Below are 23,945 nucleotides of genomic sequence, written 5' to 3'. Positions count from 1 at the left end.
CATTTCTTCATGTGTCTATTGGCCATCCTTTTTTCTTCTTCATAGAAGTTTCTCTTTAAGTCTTTAGCCCACTTATTTATTGGGCAGTTGTTTCTTTGAGGATTTGTTGTTGGGGGATTTAATTTTTTGAATGAACTATATTTCTATATCTGATTTTTTTTAACTGAGATTATCTTTGGGCTGGTTTTAGGGCTTAAACTCAGGGCCTGAGTTTTTTGCTCATTCTAGCACTCTGCTGCTCGAAACACAGTTCTACTTGCAGCTTTTTTGCTAATTAGTTAGAGATGTGTCTCATGCTCTTCCATTCTTTGGCAGGCTTCAAACTGTGATCCTTAGATATCAGCTTTCTCAGCAGAACTAGGATAAGAGACATGAGCCATCAGCACCTGGCTTTCATTTCAAATGCCATGCCTTACTTTACTGTTATTTCACATGTTACTTTAAACATAAACAGTAAAAGTTATTTTGAAAACTATAAGCAAACATTGTTGCACAGTTTTTCTGGGCTATTCATCACTTCTCTACAGTAAGAGCTTATTATAAAGTGCCATTGTTTACCATCTTTTAGCATAGATCAAAAACACAGTGCACTAAGAAAACTGCACTTTATGATGTTGAAAATATTTTTTAAAATTCTAATATTCCTTTTTTACCAATTACTGTAAATTTTAACCTTATTTATAAATTATTTTGTGAGATATTTGACAAAATAATTTTATCTGTTAATTTACATATAGTTGGTATCACACTAAGAATGGAGCATTGAGAATTATGAGCTTCACCTTTTGCTGGTTATAAGTAAGTTTCCTGGAAAGAGTGAACACTCAGTGACTGGTTTGTTTCCTGGCATCTTGTTTTTTAAGTTAAGAATTGTTAGTAGTGATTATCAGACTATGGGTACACTGTAACAAGCTTTGGATTTGTTTTCACAATGTCTTTCCTGAAATCTTTATACAGATTATTCCTTAAGCCAATCTAAGAACTATTTTGAGGTAGTTATATTGAACAGGTATTTCAAAATTTTATTGAGTTAATTACATGATCCTTATGATGGAAAATATCAGTGGACAAAAAACTCATAAAAGCTTGATCCATTTTTCAATTTTCTTGAAATCTGCTTTTAAAATGTGAATTTATCACATTATCTGAAGATATAGTCATTAATTACTTTAATTTCTAATCAAATCAGGAACATTATAGAGCAAAGCCAAAGACACACAGATAAATAGATAGATAGATAGATAGCTACCAGTTTGTTCAAGAAGAGTTTTGTGTGTCCTCTTCCATAAACTAGATTCTCCTTTACAAAATATTTCCTGTTATTATATTCACTATATATCTACACCAAACCAACAAAGGCAGAGTGTATATTTTTTTCAAGGTATGAAAATATTAGTTTACAATAGAAGTTTTGGTATTCAAACATGGTTGACATTAGGATTTTAAATTAGCTTCCAAAACAAACCTATTTGCAAAGTGAATTACAGAGAAGACAACACATACATACTGCAAATCTTAATCCTTTCATTGTGTCATTTCTATAAGATTAACATTGTACTAATATAATTGATATATCAGCATATCTTCTACATATGGTTAGTCTCTGACACCTGCATTTGTGTGGGAATATATATTAAAGCTAGGAACAAAATTTAAATTTAACCATATTAAATTTAAATGGACTGTTTAATATCACTGTGCCCTTCAATATCCAAGAACTTTTTACCTAGAGTGTTGATAGATAATGCGGTCTAAGGTAAAACAAGGATACAGCTAAAATATGTTTCAAATCTTAAGGAGAAAAGGAACTGGCCATAGTGCAATGCTATATAAATTGTGTCCTGTGTATACAGGAGGTATAATACTATACAGGAGGTATTGTGTATAATACTATACAGGAGCTTTCTAGCTTGTGTGTCTAGCATAAAATAAAAATAAGACTGAGTTCGTGAAAAGATGAACATCCAGTAAAAGGACACTCCCCCACATACACATATACATACATACAACACAGCAAAAACAAGAATAATACTTGGAGAAAAAAGTTCATTGTAGTCTATATATGTTTTAGTATGTAATTTAATAAAATGAAAAATTTTAATTATAAAATTATTTCAAGTTTTTTCCAACAATATGAGATTCTTACAACTCTTTCCTTCTTTAATCAGCTATTTCAGTAGTTTCCTTGCATGAACAGATGAAAGAGGAAAGGTTGTGCTATTTAAGCCTCAATTTCAACTTTTCCTTCAACTCCCCATGGAAATCACACAGAGTGTATAATTTCCCTGTGGGTCTCCACCCATTGTCATACACATTATCTCTCATGCCTTTGCCCACTTGCTTTCCCTTTTGTTCAGTAGGTGCCATTTCCATTGTTTCTGCTCACTGAAATTCTTACCACCTTTTTTGCATATTTTATCTTCCGGGACATGCTCCATTATTGTCCCAGAGGATTGGCTTTAGCATCTGGCCTTATATTACAAGATGAAACAGATACATAGATGAATCAGTTCATTCAATAGACTTTGTTCAATGGACTTTGTTCATGCTACAAGTAGAGACCTTTTTTAAAAATTATGAAAAATAGCATACTTTAACATTTATCTTTGATGCTTCAAGACTACAATGAGGGCAGAAATATTGACTTCTTATTCAAATTGTTTCTTCCCCATTTCCCAACGCCTTGCACACTGTGGAGTACATGAAGTAGGGTAGCATTGACTTATCACAGATTTACGTTAGATCAATTTACATTCAGTTTACTGCTTCAATATCCCTCATTTTTTATAATTGCCTTAAGAACAAAAGAGACACACAATTTTATCCTGTCCTAAAACACCATTAGCCAATGCTGTCATTAAGTTAATTTGCTTTCATTTTACAAAATGAGTGTGGGGTTAAACATGTGTGTATTGAAAAAGTTATTCAACTTTTCCCAAATATTTTGTATTCACTTATTTGCTCTAAAAATTTTAAATTGCTAAGAAAATAGCATCACCTTAACAATAACAAAATGTTTTAAGTTTAATTTTTTTCAAATTTATATTCTCTAAAGTTATTAATAGTTACATATTTTATATTTTGGTTGCTTCATTATTTTTGTGGATTTCACACATATCTGTAAGTTATTAGTTGTTATGTAAAATGCACCTATAATTATTTTTTCATGTATTTTAAATATTATTTTGTCACTACTTTTTACTTTAATACTCAATCTCAAAAACATAAAATACCTTATATTCTGTTACTACATTTTTGATGGTGTATATCTTTGCTCATTCCAAAGTATAATGTAGTCTGAGAAGAAATCAAACTCTCTGAGTAGCCTAGACTACCCTAGAAGTTGCAGTTGTTCTTTCTATGTCCCGTGTTATAGGAAACCATGCTTGCTCAGCATAGTATATATCTTATTAAAAGTTATTAGCAATGTGACAAAGTTGAGCAGAAAATACTTTAATAATTCCCACATTTTATCTGCAATTTATTGCATGTCATATATTACCACAGAAAGATGTCTAAGTTCAGATAATTTATAGATTCAATAATCTTGCTATATAGAAGCCAGTATAATCACTTTTTACCTGCATAAAAATGTCCTGATTTATTATTTGAAAGAACAACTTCTAAAAATCTCAATCTGGATTAGAACTGAGAAACAAATTGATTTACTCTATCATTCTATGATTTAATAAGTCATTAAAATAAATAAGCCAGGTGCTGGTGGCTCATGCTTGTAATCCTAGCTACTCAGGAGGATGAGATCTGAGGATCACTGTTAAAAGCCAGTCCGGACAGAAAAAGTCCATGAGACTCTTATCTCCAATTAACCACCAGAAAACCGGAAGATGCGTTGTAGCTCAAGTGGTAGAGAGCTCACCTTGAGCTAAAGATCTGAGGGACAGCGTCCAGGCCAGAGTTCAAGCCCCACGACTGACCAAAAAATAAATAAATAAATATATGACACAAACAAAAAGCAATATCAAATTTATAAAATGAAGTATGCTGTCTTCTTTTATAATTTTAATTTTATTGTCAAGGTGATATACAGTGAGGGTTACAGTTAAATAAGTAAGGTAGTGAGTACATGTCTTGTCAAAGTTGTTACCTTCTCCCTCATTTTTCTCCCACTATTTCTCCCTCCTAATCCTCCCCTTATTTTTTTTGGGGGGGTCCGGTTGTGGGGCCTGAACTCTGGGCCTGGGTGCTGTCCCTCAGCTCTTCAGCTCAAGGCTAGTGCTCTACCACTTGAGCCACAGTGCCACTTCCGGCTTTCTTCTTTTTGCTTATGTGGTCCTGAGGAATGGAACCCAGGGCCTCATGCATGCAAGGCAAGCGCTCTACAACTGAGCCACCTTCCCAGCCCCGCCCCCCTTAATTTTTACAGATCATTTTTAACATGTTGTCTTGTCACTATTGCAGTTGCATTGGTTTTTCCCTTTGTCCTTTGTCTCATCATTTGTTTCCCCTACGCTTCCCTGATTCAGATAAATGTATATGCAATAACCAGGGTAACAAAATGAAATACAGTGACAACAGGGAATAAACAATAGAGGAGGAGGAAAACACAAATGAAAACAAGAAATACTAAATGTAGAATATTAAAAACAACATCAACAAAGGAAAAAAACAAACTCGTGTCCATGTCTGGGAGTTCATTTTGCTTATCATCATCTTATATGGTCATATGTACATAGCTAAAGTAATCTCATTAAGATGTACATGAACCTTGATTTGATACTAATATCAAATTATTTGAGTATGCCAGATATGCATATTTTGAGGAAGATAGTAAAATATGTTATACAAAAGGGATATCATTTAGTGTAATGAATTTTGTATCTCATGTACTCAATTCATTTGAATAGTAGTAGCACAATTTACAAAGTTTTGAATCTCTAAGTCACAACTTTTTATAATGATAACTATCATTTATGGTACCCTTTTTTCTCTAAAGAATAAAAATCTATTTAATAATATGTCATACACTACTATGCCTTAGAAAAACTCTATCTTTTCATTAATTTTAGACCTTTCTTAAACAAAACGTTCAATACATATATTCTCTTTCATGTTGATATTTGTAATATTTTTACTATCAAATATTTTATTAAAAACTGACTATTTTAATAAATAAATAGTAAATAAAATGATTATTAAATAATTATTTTATTATAAAATCATTATTCACTGTCAAATAATTCATCATAAATTTAATATAGAAGAATTTCAACTGTGATCCAATCCTCTGTCAAGTGAGGTAAACTGAAAAATTTCCTGAGATCATGGTTAATTCCTTAATTATCTGAGAGAAAAATTAATGTTAATATTTCTAAAAATGACTTGCAAGTAAAGCTATTCTGCATTGCTGATTTTAATTGTAACTAATTGATTGAATTATAGTTTTTGGTTCTTTTATGTGACAGCAATTAGCATGTGAATCTACATCACTCTTTTTCTTTCTTACAATAGTTTGCTCATATTTATTCAGTAGTTAGTAGACGTTACTTTTGACATCACTGTGTGGTGAAATTAAAACTATTTAAATTGTTAGATTTATCAATTGATTAGTGTATACTCATGTAATAATATGAATTTTTTTATTGTGAAAGTACCATACAGATGAGTTACAATTACATGGGCAATAATATGAATTGTATAGATTTTGTCCCTGCAAAATTACTCAATATGGTTGATATTTCTTAATCTTAAGCCATATTTTTCCTTTCAAAATAGAATTCAAGAGTGTTATAAACATTCAGAAAATAAACAAAATAGGACACATTCTTGCTAAGAAACTTTTAGCAATCTCAATAATTTTGTAAAACTCAACATAACTAGATTTATGGAAGTTTGGGGATTGACTGAATATATATCTGACTCTTATGCAAATTATTTTCTAGTATTCTTTCTGCTTTACAGTCTAGAAAATAAGAAAATTTAACAGATAAATATCCATTAAAAAACAACAGTTGTTTGTCTGCATTTATTACAAATTAAAATTTTCATATAACTTTCAAGTTCTCCAGTGATGAATTTAATAAGCCCATTGGGAAGAAATTTAAGTATAAGTAAAAGTTACGATACTTAGATTATATTTTTATTTTTTTACAATACTGTATTTTCACATTAAATAATACTATGCCATCAAATACCTGTTAGAGCTTGGAATTAGAAGTCTTTCTCAACTTTTATGTTACTGAGGATAACAACTCACCCCAAGCCATAACACAAAAATAAAGTAGACAACTGAGAAAGCCACAGACTCACACTACTTTAGAATGAAAGTAAGCATGATCACTGAGTCTCTCAAACAACTTTAAATAAATGGGAAAGTGAATAAGAAAGTCTGGAAATTGCACAGATGCGGTCTATAGAATGACCAGCAAGTCGTCCAAGAGCCAGAACACTTGAGAAAGATCCATGTATGTCCATCCCAGGCCTTCTTTATCCTCTTCTCTCAGGTTGGTTTTGTATGTATTTCAATTCTGAATATATTACAATCAATGTTATGATTGCCCTTTAATCCCCAAGTTAACATTGTATCTATTCTAGCCATTCCATTAGCCCAACACACATTGTTATTTTATTGGTTGTTGTATCATCAGTTTACATTATGTTGCTACTGTAGCAGAAAGCACCATTGTTCCAATGACTTAGTTTTCCCCTAAGAATTTATTTCAATATGTAAGAACATATATTTTATGTAAGAACATACATCCTTACATGTCTTATTGTAGAACTTTATTTGAAGAATGACTCCTAGTTTGTAATGTGTTACTTTGTTTACAGTGGCTGTCACCACAATGGCTCTTTGGATTTCCAAAGGAGTGCTTGGTGTGGTGACTTGTTCTTCTAATACAAGTAATAGATGTGGTAGGGCCTGTCTCAAAGATAAGATAACCAAGTGAAAAGTTGGTCAAATCTCATCTCAACAGATTAGCTGGCTGTGGTTTTCACGTGTAATATCAGCTTCATCAGAGGCTGTAGGTAGGAGAATCACTGGTTGAGCCAGACCAGGGCAAAACAGAAGACTATACAAAAAGTACTCACAGCAAACAAAGGGACTGTGGGCAATGGCTCAAGTGATAGAACTCCTATCTAAGCCAGACCCTGAGTTCAAACACAGTACCACTAAAACATAAAAGCAAAAGATACTGGCAAACAATGCTCAAAAGGAAATGTACTCATTGCCTTGCTCATGTAACTGTAACCCCTCTGTACAACATTTTTACAATAAAAAAAATACAAAAAAAAAAGCAAAAGATACTCAACATTCCCACTTGACCATGTCATAATTTGGTTTGAATTTTATTCACCAAAACAAGTCCAGGGGTACAATCTGCAATTAGAAAGTCCAGTTTTTGATGATTCTGTCTTCTTTCCCTTATGTATGGTGCATTCACGTGTATATCTTCGGGAAGTTGGAGGCAGGGCACTGAACTCAAGGGAAAAAGAGTGAAAAAATTCAGCAGTGGGCTCTCCGGACACTGATGAAAGTGAACTATACAACTTGTGAGTGGATACACAAGGGAGGGAACTTGATGGGAATAAGGGAACAGAAGACACTGTATGAAAGGAAATGGGAATAAGGGAACAGAAGACACTGCATGAAAGGAAATGTACTCATTATCTGACTCATGTAATTGTAATCCTCTGAACATTATCTCTATAATAACAATAAAGTAAAGTAATTTAATTTTAATTAATTAATTTATTTATTTTTGTCAGTCATGTGGCTTGAACTCTGCTTGGGCGCTGTCCCTCAGCTCTTCAGCTCAAGGCAAGCGCTCTACCGCTTGGACCACATCACCACTTCCGGTTTTCTAGTGGTTTATTGGAGATAAGAGTCTTACAGAGTTTCGTGCCCAGGCTGACTTTGAACCTTGATCCTCAGATCTAGTCTCCTGAGTAGCTAGGATTACAGGCGTGAGCCACCGGCGTCCTTCAAATAAAGCAATTGTTTAATGGTTGGGAGCCATGATCCTTTACGCAGGGAGGTAAAGAGCATTGGAGAATTTATTTTTTTTGCTAGTTTGTTAAAAGTTTGGAGATTATATTATGTTAATTCTTTTAAATTGGTTTAAACTTAATTTTTAATCAAATTCATTTCATTCAGCTACATAAAATTTCTAAGAGATAGGTGTTGAAGGCTAGATAAAATTACCTATACCCTTGATAAAGTTAGCTATTATTTTCTAGAATGCATGTAAATATACCATTTTATACTTGAATTTATCTTGAAATTAATGCATTTTTGCATTACAAATGTTTTTATATGTAGAGGAAACATTTGTTCATAACTAATGTAAATGCACTCACTTCTATCATGAAGTTCTCTGTACTGTTTATTGTCTTTGTATACACATGAAGACTCTTCAGATTTTTTTTGTGTTGTGGCTCATGACCACTCCTCTATTTTCTTGTCAAATGTCTCACTAAAACCCAAAATCAAAAGTGTGACTTTGACTTCTTTCAAATGCTCCAACACTGACATTATTTCTCAGTGCTCTGTCTCTTTTCATTGTGTTTGTATCAAAATGAGTCAGTTTTCCATCTACATTTCCCTAACACCAATTATTTAAGACAGATTCTATTTTATGCATGACACTGTGTCATGCATGTCAGTGGCTTGAAGTGACTCTCTCAAAGGTTGTTCTTGAGCTTGTTTAGATGATGCCCAGTTCAGATCAAGAAGAAACATTAGTAATTGATTCTTAGCATTTATAAATTTTACTTTTGAAGTTTTGTTTCATGTACATAGGAGAAACCATCCTGCCACCTAAAATAACAATATTGTGCATCTTAATGGGTGCAGGCTTATTGTCCATTAACATTCTTTGGGTCATCCTGTAGGTTATGGCAATCAGTCATTAAATTTCCACAAATGGGCTTATTGATCATGTTGCTAGCTATGATGCAACATGATTATCTGACCAAAGAGCTTTACTGAGGGGTGGTATTTTTGAAATAATAACAAATTTATTAACTAAACAGGAAGAAATAAAAATCACAGAATTGTGTTCTTGCTTATCCACTTTCCTTGATGTTTTCAGGCTGTAACTGTTCTGTTCTGTCAGTGAACTCTCCTTTAATATTGGTTAAACTACTGTATGCATACTCTCTGCATTGGGGTAAGTAGGCAAAAAAGACAGAGTAAAGGTTTGGGTTTACTGATTCAGTAATTGTTCATTTGAGAGATGTTGTAATTTTCTTCCTTCTTTTAACAACCTTCATTCTCATTAACTTATTGGAGGATAAATCCTTGCTTTTACTATTTGATGTATACATTTCTTATTACATACATTTCTTATTACATACATAATATTTACAATGATATCATTTTGTCATGTTGTAATACTCTTTACTTCCAATCAGTTGACTGATGAATATATATTTAAAAACAGGTTTAATGTCTATAGCAGAAGTGTTCAGTCATATTGTAGAACATCAATTATTTAATGAATTAAATTACTGAAATCTTTGTTTTATGGCTATTTAACAATGTAGTATATGATGTCAAAGTTAGAATTGATGAGTGAATTATTTTTTCTATCTCAATTGACTATATTTTACACAAATAGATTATCTGCAACATTGTGTTTCTCAATTTTACTTTAGTTGATTTTAAAGCAGTTAGATGTTAAAGAATCAATTTGATTCAGAATATTAACCAGAACTAGGAAAGTGAGAAACACAAAATTTTTGTTGGCAACAAACATTTGGTGAAATGGTAATTGTTGATCAGATTATCTAAACTTCACAAAAAGCTTGAGCAATAGGTTTCTTTAATCTCATTTATTTAATTTTGGAAAATCAGGTGTTATTACTTTTTAGAAGTTGCATAATTTGTAAGGAGAATAAACATAGATCCAGTCTAACTTGAATGTGTTCCTTTTAACCATTCCAACCTGCTTCCTCTAATCTAAAAACGAACACATTTTCCAAATGCTATTGAACGAATAATATACTAATTATCCAGTGTAAGCTGTGGAATTTAATTACCTAATGTAATTAAGGGCATATATTAATTTGGCCAAGCTTAATGTATAATTATGAGAGAATTATTGACTTCATTTTTCAGTGTCTATTCTTTAAGGAAAAAGTATCTTAATATTGGCTAGCCTAACATAGCAGTACAACCCAACAATGAAAATGAAAATATAATAATTGACATTTGCAGAGATGTTTGTAGTTAAATCTCAAGCTGTTGAGATCTGGAAGCTACTAAAAGGAAATAATTTATCAAAAAGATATGGCTAAAGCTGCAGTGGGAAAATTCAACTGTAAAGGAGCTTCACTCAGATTAAAAAGTAAATGCACTCTCAGTTCCAGATAGTCGAAGTTATGTAAGTTGCTGCTCACTTTGTACTCTTACTAGCTTCTATCATAAAGTTGGAGAGAAAAGAGGCACTAATTGGAGGTTGGCTCTGCCCATGAATAGCAAGAGGATACCGTCTTGATTTTGCCAGCAGTTTTTGCCACAGTTTATTCTGTGAGTGTCAAAGATACTCTTTGTTCTCCATTTCAGTAAGTAAAATACTCACACGTCTCCACAGGGGTGAAACTTCACTATCCAGATTTAGTCCAGCAATGAACTATGGGCAGGAAGAGCTATAGGAAACAGACAATACTTCTGCTACTAAGTTTGAATTTCATTCTTCAGTCTAGCCTATTGATTCAAAGAATTTCCAACCTGGCCAAACATTATATGTTAATTATGTTCTACTTAAAATGTTATTAAAATAATTGTGCAATTGTAAAGAAATATAAGACAAATCTCTGACAGATTTTTGTGTCATGCTTCAAAAAGCTTGGATTTTGCAATCTTGTCATATATCATAACTAGGATATTGAAATTAATGTAAACTCTCAATGATAAAGTATGTATTTTTGTTTTGGTAATGTGTATGTTTATGTGTTGTGCAAAGTAAGTTTTATAAAATTTTATCACCAAAGTAGGTCCGTGTCTCCACTAACACAGTGACACAATGAACCACAATAACACTGCACATTTTCTTGCTAACTAGTGTTGTATCTCAATTTACCTCCTTGTCACTGGCCCCTCAGAGCCAAGTCCAGTTTCCTTGTCTTTCCAAGAATGTAGGACTGGAATTTGCAGTGTGTAATCTTTTGGTATTGTCCCCTTTAATTCAGCATTACTCCCTTGAGATCCACTCAAGTTATTGTGTTCTTTCCTTTCTGGTGTAGGATGAGTGAGCCGTTCTTACGCCCTCACCTGTGGAAGGATTGTTTGATGTTTGAAGTTTTAGTTTTTGCTAAAAGCATTTTAAGAAGGGAAAAAAAGTGAAACCTTCTTTAAACATTCTTGCATAGGTTTTGATGGGTCATAAATGTTTATTACTTTTGTGGTCAGTTAAGATTTAAACTGTTAAATATCTGATTTCTGTGTATGATTTATTTTCTTTTAAAAAATTGTTTTCCAGAGGGGCTTTGCTGTCTAGGAGTAACAGTAGTACTGTATGTGTGATCCATGTGGATGTCACCAGCATGGAATGATGTCACTTTTATTGTCATGGTGATGTACAGAGCAGTCACAGTTGCATAAGTAAAGCAATAAGTACATTTCTTGTCAAACTTGTTACCCCTTCCCTTATTATTATCCTAGCTTCCCTCCCCCTACTCTCACAAGATGTCAGATCATTTCCGAAATAGTGTCTTGTGAATATAGCTTTTGCATTAGTTTCCCCTTTGTCCTCTATCTCACCATTCTGTTGTTCCCCTTCCCTTCCTTCATTCAGATGAATGTATATACAATACAAGGGTACCAAAATCAAATACAGTGACAACAGGGGTATATCATAGGGGGAAGAACATACCAAAGAAACAAGAAATCACATAGTACATTAAAAACAACAACCACAAAGAAAAATCTTTTGTGTCCATGTCTTGGAGTTAAAATGTGATATATGAATTCTATAGTTCCATCAGAAAGAATGTCACCTCCCTGTTTGTAAGGAAATGGAAAGACTTGGAAAAAAAATTATAAACCAGACTCAAAGAAACATTAGCTCCCATGGTTTCCTATATTTTCAATAAATAGGATAATATTAGCAGATGAGCAGAATAGCTCAACAACTATGTACATATGACAATATAAGATTATGCTAAGTGAAATGATATTACTTTTTTCCATATATATTTTTATTGTGAAAATACTGTACAGAGAGGTTACAGTTACATTAGTAGGGTAATAAGTAAATTTTGTATCAAGCATTGTTACCTCCTCCTTTGTCCCCTACCATCCCTTCCCTCCTCACCTCCCCAACTCCTCCACCCTCCCTGAAATTCTAAAGCTCGATTTCAATATAGTGTCTTGAACATCTCATTGTTACAATGGGTCAACCTGTATCCTTATTTAAGCATTTTGTTACATCCCTTCCCCTCCCCAATTTATAAAAATGTATATACAAGATCCAGGACACCAGAATCAGATACAGTGAAAACAGGAGTTATACCATAGGGAAAGAACATACAAAAGAAACAAGAGCATCACATAGTGCATTATAAGTACGTTAAAAACAATACCAAGAAAGAAAAAAAAAAGCAGACATTATTTCTTTATACTAGGCCACTACAATGGTTGTTGAGTATTAGTGTCTTATAATTTTAGCCAGGGCTTTATTAATCGTTAGACATTGTTCAAATGTAAAAGAGCCAGTGATTGTTGGGAGGTAATAATGAATCTCATGATCTTACTAAATTCATTTATATAATTCTAGTAAATTTTCAGGGAATGTTTTAATGTAGACAGTTTTGTCATTTGTATCAACAGTTTAATTACTCCCTTTCAGAAGTATGCAGCTTGAATTAGCTTTTGCACTATTTCAGGAAACTCTTACCATAGAAGTAATGAAGTAAACATTACTGCCTTATTTCTGTTTGGGGAAAGTAGGCAACCTTTCTTTCTTGAGCAGGATGATAGTCACAAGCTTGTTGCAGTTAAATGCATTTCAAGAAGTTGAAGTCACACTTTTCTATTTTAATCTGTTAAAATTTTTGCTTAAGAAGAGGTATTACAATCTGTCAAATGTTTTTTTTCCTTCAATGACAGTTGATAAATACATACAATTCTCTTCTTTTCTTTATTGATGTGTTAGATGACATTGATTGGCATTTTATTGTTGTAGTATTCTACACCTTGAATATCCAAAAAATGATTTTAGTGCTTACCTAAACGTGGTGACAGTTTAACAATATTTGGATACTGTTGATATACAGTACCCATGGATTTATATGTCCTGGAATGTATTGTACTTTAGAGTTACTGAATATCATGGCAGAGCTATTTACTCTTCAAACCAACTGATAAAAAAGAAAAAAAAACATGCACATAAATAGTAAGGATGAATTGACTGGCAGGAGACAAAAAAGTAAAAGAAAATAAAATCAATATTTTCTTACATAACTTTACCACATTGTTGCTCTATTCCATGTAGCTAGCTTCATGATGATCATTGGCTTACTTTAGGAAAATAAAGTGTCAATATTCAATAAATGATCACTAGCATCCCATATTTCAGCATATCACACAGGTAAAGTTTTAAAAAATTGTCACTTGTCAAATTATAAAAGGTTTTCTACAAGTGGCTGCATTTATTCTTCTAGTGGAAATTCTAAACTTGAGAGATTATCATACAAAAATTAGGAGGAATGGATTTACAGAAATTAAGCATGAATAATCCTCAGATTATTCTCAGTTCACAAAAAAATAAATGACTTGTGCACAAAACAATAATGAATGGTATATAATATGTGTTAACTTTGTTTAACTGTCAAGCCTGGGAACAACAGAACATTAGTTTTTTTAAAGGAGATTCTATTTGTTAAACAGTTAAGTTGGTAGCGGAATATTTTTAGGAGCATCTTATGATTGTTATTTATTATAGCTGTAAGATCTGTCAAAGGCTTTTAGGGAATGAAATATGATGCAAGTTTGACAATGTGTAATTTATACAGAAAATACTTCTGTAGAAAACAAGGGGAATGTTTATAGAGGTGATCTTATATATCAACAATATATCTTAACACGTTTGAGATTCATAGCAATTTTCTTCACCTTTCAAACACTGAATTTTTACTCTAGTGCTTATTTTTTTTTAAAAAATCAGAAACTTCTATGCCTACACCAAGAGATATTCATGTATAACTGGACTGCTTCAGGAAATGTTAGTATTTTCCAAACCGAAAAATATGGTATATATGAAAATTGATAGTATACAAATGAAATCGTGTGTCCTAGTTGTGAGATGAAGGCTGAGAAATTCATATGTCCACAAAAATATGAACTTTTCACATTAAGAGAGTATAATTAACTTAAACTTTTATTACTTAAATGACTTAGAAATTTTTGATATAAGGAAACCTCATATAACTACTGAATTAATAAAAATTTCCTTCACTATGATAAGAACATTTTACTTCAGAAAAAAGTTTAAAACCAGATGTGTTTCTTTGACCTTAAGTTGTTCAAATTTGCTAAGTCATTAATTCTCTAATACACTGTAGGTGCTTGGAAAGCTGAAAGCTAAACTGTCTCCATGTTTCCTGTTTTCGGAATTGTGATTAAATAAGAATGCAGAAAATTGACACCAAGAATATTTTAAAAAAAACTCTGACAATCATTGATACATTTAATGTTTTATTTTTTTACTATTGAACTTGACTTCTTTTATAAAGCATAGTTTTTATTAGAAATTAATGAGAGGGCAGAGGGCAGGGGATATGATGCAAGTGATATGGCACGTATTTAGTACTTGAGGCTAAATTCAAACCCCATTATCACCAAAAAGAAAGTCTATGAGAATGATTTACCTACATATACATATACCATATACATATACCATACATATATACATATAATACACACATATGTGTGTGTGTGTGTGTATAAGAAGGAAAATAGAAAATAACAAGGAGAGATAGGACACTATTGGCTAGGATCCAGATTTAGATTAGTCTGTAATAGTGCTAGATATGTTCAGGCTTATTATTTGAAGAAAATAAAGACAGAAACACTAAGTGTATGAATGAAGTTTTTTTCAAAAACTAAATGAAATATCAAATTATTAAAAGAATTGGCTTTATAATGAAGAATGAGCTTGGCTACCTCATGTCTCAGAATCTACATTGGAATACCACTGTGTATCCTTGAACAGACTTCCAGATTGCTTTTATAAGCAGAATCTTAGTGCTGGACTAGAAGTTCAGCAGCAAGTCAAGAGAAATTATAAAATAATAACAAAATGAGATTCAAAAAATCAGTATGCTGCAGATGAAGATTTTGTTCATAAAATTTTAATAGAGTATTTTAGCTATTTAAAATCAAACCAGGAGAGAGCAACATGGAAGGGGAGTCATAGTTCAAAAAGAGTTGTATCCATTACTCGTTACCTGATTCATGTAACTGCAATCCCTCTGAATATCAACCCTACTATGATAATAAATAATAATAATGATAATAATAATAATGTTTGATGTATAAATGTTTCAAGTCCCAACGATCTTGAAATATTGAATTGTTTCCCCCTTGGTATTCAACTATCTCTGCTTAATCCCAAATCTTCATGTTAAATAGATTTGTGATTGTTTTCTGTCTTTAGGAGTGAGGAAAAGTTACATAAAACTTGTCAAGGTTATGAAGAAAAATGGCCACAGACTTATTTAGGTAGCTATTATTCTGCTCCACTTTTCAAATTTGAAATGATATGGGTTCATCTTCAAGAAAAGTTTAACTCCTTAGAATGAGTTTCAATATTCCCTGACATAAATAATAATAATAACTTTTCCATGTCAGTTTTGCTGTTTTATCTTCAAAGCCAGTTTGAGGTTGGAGCACAATGGTATAGAGATGTGTCAGCTTTCTGTAGGGGCACTCAGTTTCCAGTTTGAGGTTGGAGCACAATGGTATGGAGATGTGTCAGCTTTCTGTAGGGGCACTCAGTTTCCAGTTTTAGCTTTTTAATGATTTGACCATAGCCCATCAGTATGTTTAAAGATAGTTTATTTTTTAAACATTTCTCAATATTCAATATTTTACATGTAGTACTTGAAAGTACATATACAATTTTTAATGTGTCTATTTTCTCTTTTAATAGCTATTCTAGCTGCTTTTATTTATAACTCAAATAAAAAATATGTAGGTATTTAACGTAATAATGGATCAAAAAATAAAAGAACTAATTCTTTTTTAAAAATTCTTACAAAAAAGCTTTATTTTTGTACATTTTTATTGTAAAAATGCTGCATAGAGGGGTTACAATTACATGAGCAAGATAATGAGTACATTTCCTGTTAAGCATTGTTGCCTCCTTTTTCCCCCTGCCATCCCTTCTCTCCCTACCTCCACAACTACAACTACTCCCTTCCTCCGCTCCTCCTCCCCCACCGACGTTTTAACGTTCATTTTCACCATAGTGATTTGTTCATCTCATTGTTACAATGGGTCAGCCTGTATCCTTATTTAAGCATTTTGTTTTTTCCCTTCTTCTCCCAGAGTTAGAGAAGTTTATATACAAGATACAGGGCACTGACATCATCAAATACAGTGAAAATAGGTGGTATACCATGGGGGAGGAACATACAAAGCAACAACAAAATCTCATGGTACATTTTAAATATGTTAGAAACAATAGCAAGAAAGAAAAAAGATATTTGTGTCCCTATCTTGGAGTTCGTTCACTTAACATCATCTTATATGGTCATGTGTAAATTGCTTTTTTCCTTTTCTGCTTGTCCTTCACATGTATTAGTTATTGCAATTAAGGTAAACCATGGGACCTATGTTTCTTTGGGCCTGGCTTACTTCACTAAATATAATTTTTTCCAAGTCTTTCCATTTCCTAACAAATGGGGCAATGTCATTCTTTATCTTGGAGGCATAAAATTCCATTTTACATATTCCATTTAATATATCTATATCTATCTATCTATCTATCTATCTATCACATTTTCTCGATCCATTCATCTATTGAGGGGCATCTTAACTATGATAAATAATGCTGCAATAAACATAGTTGTGCCAATCACCTTAGTACGGCCTTGTTTGTGATCATTTAGTTAAATGCCCAAAAGTGAGATTGCTGGGTCATAGGGGAGCTCTATGTGGAGTCTTTTGAGGCACCTCTATACTGTTTTCTAAAGTAGGTGAACAAGTTTACACTCTCACCAACAATGCAATAGGGTTCCCTTCTGGGCACATCCCCTCCAGCATCTGTTGTTATTAGAGTTCTTGATTATAGCCATTCTAACTGTGGTGAGGTAGAATCTCAATGATGTTTTGATTTGCGTTTCTTCCTGTGTCTACTGGCCATTCTTATTTCCTCTTTGGAGAAGTTTCTATGTCTTTAGCCCACTTATTTATGGGGCAATTGTTTTTTTTTGAGGATTTGTTGTTGGGGAATTTAATTTTTTGAGTTCCAAGTATATTTTAGATATGAGAGCCTTATCTGTTGTATGGCTGGTGAAGATCTTCTTTCAAGCTGTGGGCTTTCTATTGATCATGGTAGGTAGCTATGTCCTTTGCCATGCAGAAGCTCTGCAATTTCATGCAATTGCATTTATCCAACCTTTCTTTGATTTGTTGTGTTTCTGGGTCTCTATTAAAATTTTGGCTTGTGCCAAGGAGACCTAGGGTTTCTCCTATTGCTTCCTTTCAGGTTTTCAGGGTATCTGCTTTGACTCCAACGTCTTTGATCCTTTTGGAGTTGATTCTAGTACAGGGTAATACATAAGAATGTAACTTCAGGTTTCTACAGGTGAAGAACCAATTTTGCCAGCGCCGTTTATTGAAGAGGCTGTCTTCCATTCTATTTTTTAGCTCCCTTGTCAAAGATTACATGGCTACAGGTCTGTGGGTGCATTTCTCGGTTTTCAGTTCTATTCCATTGGTCTTCATGTGTATTCTTATGCCAGTACTAAGCTGTTTTGATTGCAATGGCTTTGTAGTTGAGTTTGGAATTTGGTATTGATATTCTTCCAGCACTGTTCTTTCTGTTAAGGATCGTTTTTGCTATTCAGGGTCTTTTATTTTTCCATATGAATGTTTGAATTGCTTCTTCTATTTCATTGAAGAATGAGGTTGGAATATTGATCAGTAACACAATGAATTTGTAGATAGCCATTGGTAGTATTGCCATTTCCACGATGTTGATCCTTCCAATCCAGGAGCAAGGAAGGTTTTTCCACTTCCTAAGTTCTGTTTTGATTTCCTTTTCTGGTTTTTAAAGTTTTCATAGTAGAGGTCCTTCACTTCTTTAGTTAACTCCTAACTATTTTATTTTTTGTGGGGTTATTACAAAAGGAGTTGCTTACCTGATTGCAGCCGTTCTCTTCTCATTGTTGGCATACATAAAAGCCATTGATTTTGCGGGTTAATTTTATACCCTGCTACTTTGCCAAAGTTTCAAATCAGTAGAGTAATTTGGGAGTGGAGTCCACCGGATTCTTTAAATTCAAGATCATGTTGTAAAGTTCGTTTTTCAACGTAATGACTTGTACAACTTTGGTGGGGGTGGAGCAGGGGAGAAGGAGGGTAAGGGGTGGGGATGTGGGGGGAGGGAGTGTGTGGGGGGGTGGGAGATGGGAAGGAATGGGAAGGGGAAACAAAGGAGGAGACAACTATGCTTGATGAGAAATGTACTCATTACCTTGCCCATGTAATTGTAACCCCTCTGTACAGTATTTTCACATTAAAAAAAAAGATCATGTCATTTGCAAAATGCTTGCATCTTTTCTTATTTCTGTAGCTAGGCATTGTAATACTAAACTGAAGAGAAGTAGAGAGAGTGGACATCCTTGTCTCTTTCCTGAGTTTAGAGGAAATGACTTTAAGTTGTTTTTTTTTTTATTTTTCAGGTGAAGGGCAGGTTTATTCATCATTCTGGCTGGCACCAGGCCATCTTGGCCCTCCACTCAGCAGGGAAAGGCCTGGGAAAGAGAGCTGGGAGAGCTGGGAAAGAGAGAGAGCTGGGAAAGAGGTGAGAAAAAGAGAGAGCTGAGAAAGAGAAGAGCGCTGGGAAAGAGAAGAGAGAGCTGGAAAAGAGAAGAGAGAGCTGGGAAAGAGAAGAGAGCTGGGAAAGAGCTGGGAAAGAGAGAGAGCTGGGAAAGAGAAGAGAGCTGGGAAAGAGCTGGGAAAGATAGAGAGCTGGGAAAGAGAAAAGAGAGCTGGGAAAGAGGACTAAGTTTTCGACATAAAATATAAGGCTGGCTGTAGGTTTGTCAGATACAGCCTTTATTTTATTGAGGATTGTTCCATGGATTCCTAGTTTTTCCAGAGCCTTCATCATAAAGGGGTGTTGGATATTGTCAAATGTTTTTTCTGCATCTGTTGAGATAACCATGTGGTTCTTATCCTTGATCTTGTTGATTTGATGAATTATGTTAGTTGTTTTGGTATATTGAACCAGCTTTGCATCCCTGAAATGAATCCTGTTTGATCATGGTTTATGATTCTTTTGATGAATTGTTGAAGTTGATTGGCCAAAATTTTGTTGAGAAGTTTTGCATCAATGTTCATCAAAGAAATGGGTCTATAGTTCTCTTTCTTGGATGAGTCCCTGCCTGTTTTTGGGGGGATGAGGGTTGCAATGGCTTCATAGAGTTTGGTAGTGAACTCTCTCTTTCAATTTCATTGAAGAGTTGGAGGAGTATTGGTGTGAGTTCTACTTCTTCTTTAAAGGCGTTGTAGATTTCTGCTGTAAATCCATCTGGTCCTGGACTTTTCTTATCGCTCTTTCTATCTCAGTGCTTGATACGGGTCTGTTAAGTAGGTTTAACTCATCTTGGTTTAGTTTCAACGTGTCGATATTTGCTAGGAAATTGTCCATTTCTTCCATGTTCTCAAATTTACTAGCATAAACGTTTGAGAAGTATTCCCTTATAATGTTCTGAATTTTGGTTGTTTCTGTGGTGAGGTTTCCATTCTCATCTCTGAGTTTGTTTATTTGGATGTGTTCTCTTCTTTATCTGATAAGATTTACTAAAGGTCTGTCAATTTTGTTAATTTTTTTCAAAGAACTAACACTATGTTTTGTTGATTCTTTCTATGGATTTTTTGGATTCTAATTTATTCAATTCTGATTTAATTTTAATTATTTCTTTCCATCTTCTGGATTGGGATTTCATTTGTTGCTAGTTTTCAAGGAGCTTCAGGTGTCTCATAAAATTGTTGGTTTCAGTTCTCTCCAATTTGTTGATGTAGGAACTATAAACTGGCCTCCGAGTACTGCCTTTGCGTTGTCCCAGAGGAGCTGGTAAATTGTGTGTTCATTTTTGTTGAATATCATTTCTTTTTTTGGGGGGTGGGTCCGGTCGTGGGCCTGATCGCTGGGCCCGGGCACTGTCCCTCAGCTCTTCAGCTCAAGGCTAGCACTCTACCACTTGAGCCACAGCACCACTTCCAGCTTTTTTTCTGTTTATGTGGTGCTGAGGAATCGAACCCAGGGCCTCAGGCATGCAATGCAAGTGCTCTACCACTGAGCCACCTTCCCAGCCCCATTTTTGTTGAATATCATGAACATGAATTTCCTTTCTAATCTCTTCCATGACCCACTGGTGATTCAGCAGTGTGTTGTTCAGCTTCCATGTGTTATAAGACTTTGTTTGGCTTTAGGTGTTGAGTTCTAATTTTATTCCCTTGTGGTCTGAGAGAATGCAGGGCATAACTTAATGTTTCTGAATTTGGACAAGTATGATTTGTCTCTAGGTACTTAGGCCTTCTGATGGTATCTTCCAAATGTTGAATAAATCTATCATATTTTCTTGGATTTGTCTTGGACAGTTGTATGTTCTTTCTCTATAATATCTAGGCTGTCTTCATTCCCAGAGGTTTGATCATCTGCATGTTCTAACCTATTGTCAAGACTTTCTACTTTGATTTTTATTTCTTTTCCTTCTAATTGGTCAGCTTTGATGGCTTCAAATTCTTTCTTGGAGCTTTGTTTTAGATCTTGAATGGATTTCTTCCTTAAATTGGTTTTCAGTGTTTATTTTCATATCCCTTAGTTGATTGGTTATGGTTTCATTGGACTCCCTTTCCTTCTGTCTGGCTCCATTCAGCATTCCCTTTGTGGCCTCCCTGGATTACTTCAGCTGTCTGTTTATGGATTCCATGAATGACTCCATTGATCTTTGTCTTTTCTCATCCTTCTTGCCCAATACCTGTATTATTCTTTGATTAGCTTCCTCATGCTCATGCAATTCCTGAATTACTCTTTGACTTTTGTCAGCCTGCTCACACAATTCATGTATTAATCTTGTATTAGCTTCCTTATGGTCACAAGATTTTTGTATTAATTTTTGGTTAGCCTCATTATGCTCATGAAGTTCCTATATTAATCATTGGAGAGCCTGTTCTTACTCCCTATCATGCTCACACTGAATTCTTTGCAGGCTTTCAATCTTTTCATTCACCATGTTTACCAGTAGTGTTTGTAGAGCTTTTTGGGAGCTCTTTTCTGAATTATATATTAACTGTTCTGTCACCTGATTATGAAGAGTGGGAGTTGAGATATCTGCCCTTGCCATTTTTCTTGTGTTTCTCTGGCTTGTTCTGCCCAGTTCGTATGAAAGTAACATCAATTTTGTGCTAGAACTCTATTTTAAGGCAAGAGTCCTGATGTTGTAGAGATTGATTGACTCAGTCAAAATTGCTGCAGATACAATCTATTTCAACAGATACAATCTAATTCAAAATCAAACAACTATGGATTAATGGGATAAGAACTGCAAGGAGGGATTAGGAAGACCAGAAATTAGTAGGTTTAGTTAGAATTGTTGGGAAAAAAGGATTAGAGGAATGTGGAGGGGTGAAAGGAAAGAGTGAATTTAACTAAGCCCTAATTTCAGAGAAGAAATGGATATAACAGCATGAAAGGAGGCGAGAGATAAAGAAACAAGATAAAAAAGAAAAAAATTAAAAAGGAAACACTTAAAATTATGTAAGTATAAAGAAATAATACTGATAGGAGAAAAGGATTGAACGAGAGGAGAGAGATAAAAAGGAAAAAATATGGAATAAAAAATTTAAAAATGGAATATTTAAAAATCGTGTAATTTTAAAGAAATAATAGTTCTATTATAGGAGTTAAGCCTAAGTGGTTGCAGATTGAATAATCAATTTCTGAACTAAGTATGCATACAGTGAAGGATAAGGTCTTATAATCAACGATGGGTATATATAGAGAGATCAGCAGAACAGCAATTAAGTCATGCAAAAAAACAAAAAAAAGTTAAAAGAGATTAAAAAAACACAAAAATAAAAACAAAACACACACACACACACACACACACACACACACACACACACCCCTAAGGTACAAATTGTGAAAGAAAAAAAATAGAAAACAAATTTTTAATTTAAAAACAATTAAGTAGATAAAAGACTTCTTTGATTTTTTTTTTGGGGGGGGGAATCTTGTATCTCCCCTATGTCTGTAGCCAGTCTCTTGGTGGAATCGCTGGTTTGCTTGTGGTGTTTGGTTTACCTGTGGCTTAATTGGTTCCTTAAGTCAGTTTGTTTGAGCAGGCAGACAGCTCTTCCTAACCCAGGACTTTGTGATCTTCCTCACAGGCTAGTTCAGTGAGAGGGAGATCTGTTTTGAGTATCACAAAAGAGGGACAAAACTGTTTTCTTTAGCTTGGAGTTGGTGTGATGAGGCTAGGTTGTAGGTAGGGTTGTAACTTATCAGCAATCAGTAGCTTTTCCCTGAGGGGCTAGCTCCTGAGACACTCACAGAGCCCAGCCTGGAGCTTTTTTCAGGATTTATGTTTACTGAGTTTCAGTTGTTACTGTTTTACCCTAAGCAGCAGTGGGGAGGGGCCACTGTTTACCCAGTGAAGAAAGTCACTCCTCCAGGGATGGAGCTTCTTCTGCCCAGGAAGGGCAACTTTTCCCTGGAAGGGCAACTTTTCCCTGGTATAAGTGATCAGAACAGGTCAAGTTCCTGTGACCTGTTCAATGGCTCCTATGGTTTCCTTCCAAGGCCTGAGTTGGAGCTAGCTGCTCGAGCCAGGCCTTTGTCAGTATCAAAGATCGAGTTCTTCTCCGGTAGTGAGGGAGGGGCTATCTTCCCACCACTGCTCTATGAGAAGAAGTGAGGATGACTTGGGTGTACTCAGGCCAGCCTCATGGTTTCCAGTCTGTCCCTGGTCTACAATCAGCAGGATGAAGAGTGTTCCTTGCCAGTTTGTGCTGACAGTGAGTAGAATCTGCTTGCACACTGTGTCCCATGCTCTCTCTGTTGTTATGGTAGCCACAGCCACGGTCTCTGCTGCTGCTGTCGCCCTCAGTGCTGCCGCAGACACCGGCAAGTACTCAGATCTTTCTCCTTGTGCAAGCTGCCTGAATTTTCCCGCTCTGGCCAAACTCTCTGTACTGTGATGGCATCCTTGGTGTGATTCTCTGGCCTAGGACTGTTCAATGGAACACTAAAACTGCTTTCTTTGCTAGAGCTTGTTTACCCTCCAGCTTCTTCTCTGTCACTTCCTCTGGACTCAAAGAACTTTAACATACTGATTAATTTTATTAAAGATTCAATAGGGCTGGGAAGGTGGCTCAGTGGTAGAGTGCTTGACTTGCATGCCTGAGGCCCTGGGTTCGATTCCTCAGCACCACCTAAGCAAAAAAAAGAAAAAAAGCCAAAAGTGGCACTGTGGCTCAAGTGGTAGAGCACTAGCCTTGAGCTGAAGAGGTGAGGGGCAGCACCCAGGCAGAGAGTTTAGGCCCAACCACCACCCCTCCCCCCAAAAAGACAATTTTTTTTATAAATTTAATTTTATTTTATTTGTGAACATACTGTACAGAGGAGTTACAATTACATGGGCAGGATAATGTGTACATTTCTTACCAAGCATTGCAGCCTCCTCCTTTGTTTACCCTTCACATCCCTTCCCAGCCTCCCCCCTCCCCCACAATCCCAATCCTTTTG

This window comes from Dipodomys ordii, unplaced genomic scaffold (assembly GCF_000151885.1).
Source record: "Dipodomys ordii isolate 6190 unplaced genomic scaffold, Dord_2.0 Scaffold17, whole genome shotgun sequence".
NCBI classification, from domain to species: domain Eukaryota; kingdom Metazoa; phylum Chordata; class Mammalia; order Rodentia; family Heteromyidae; genus Dipodomys; species Dipodomys ordii.
This window is presented reverse-complemented; position numbering follows the sequence as displayed.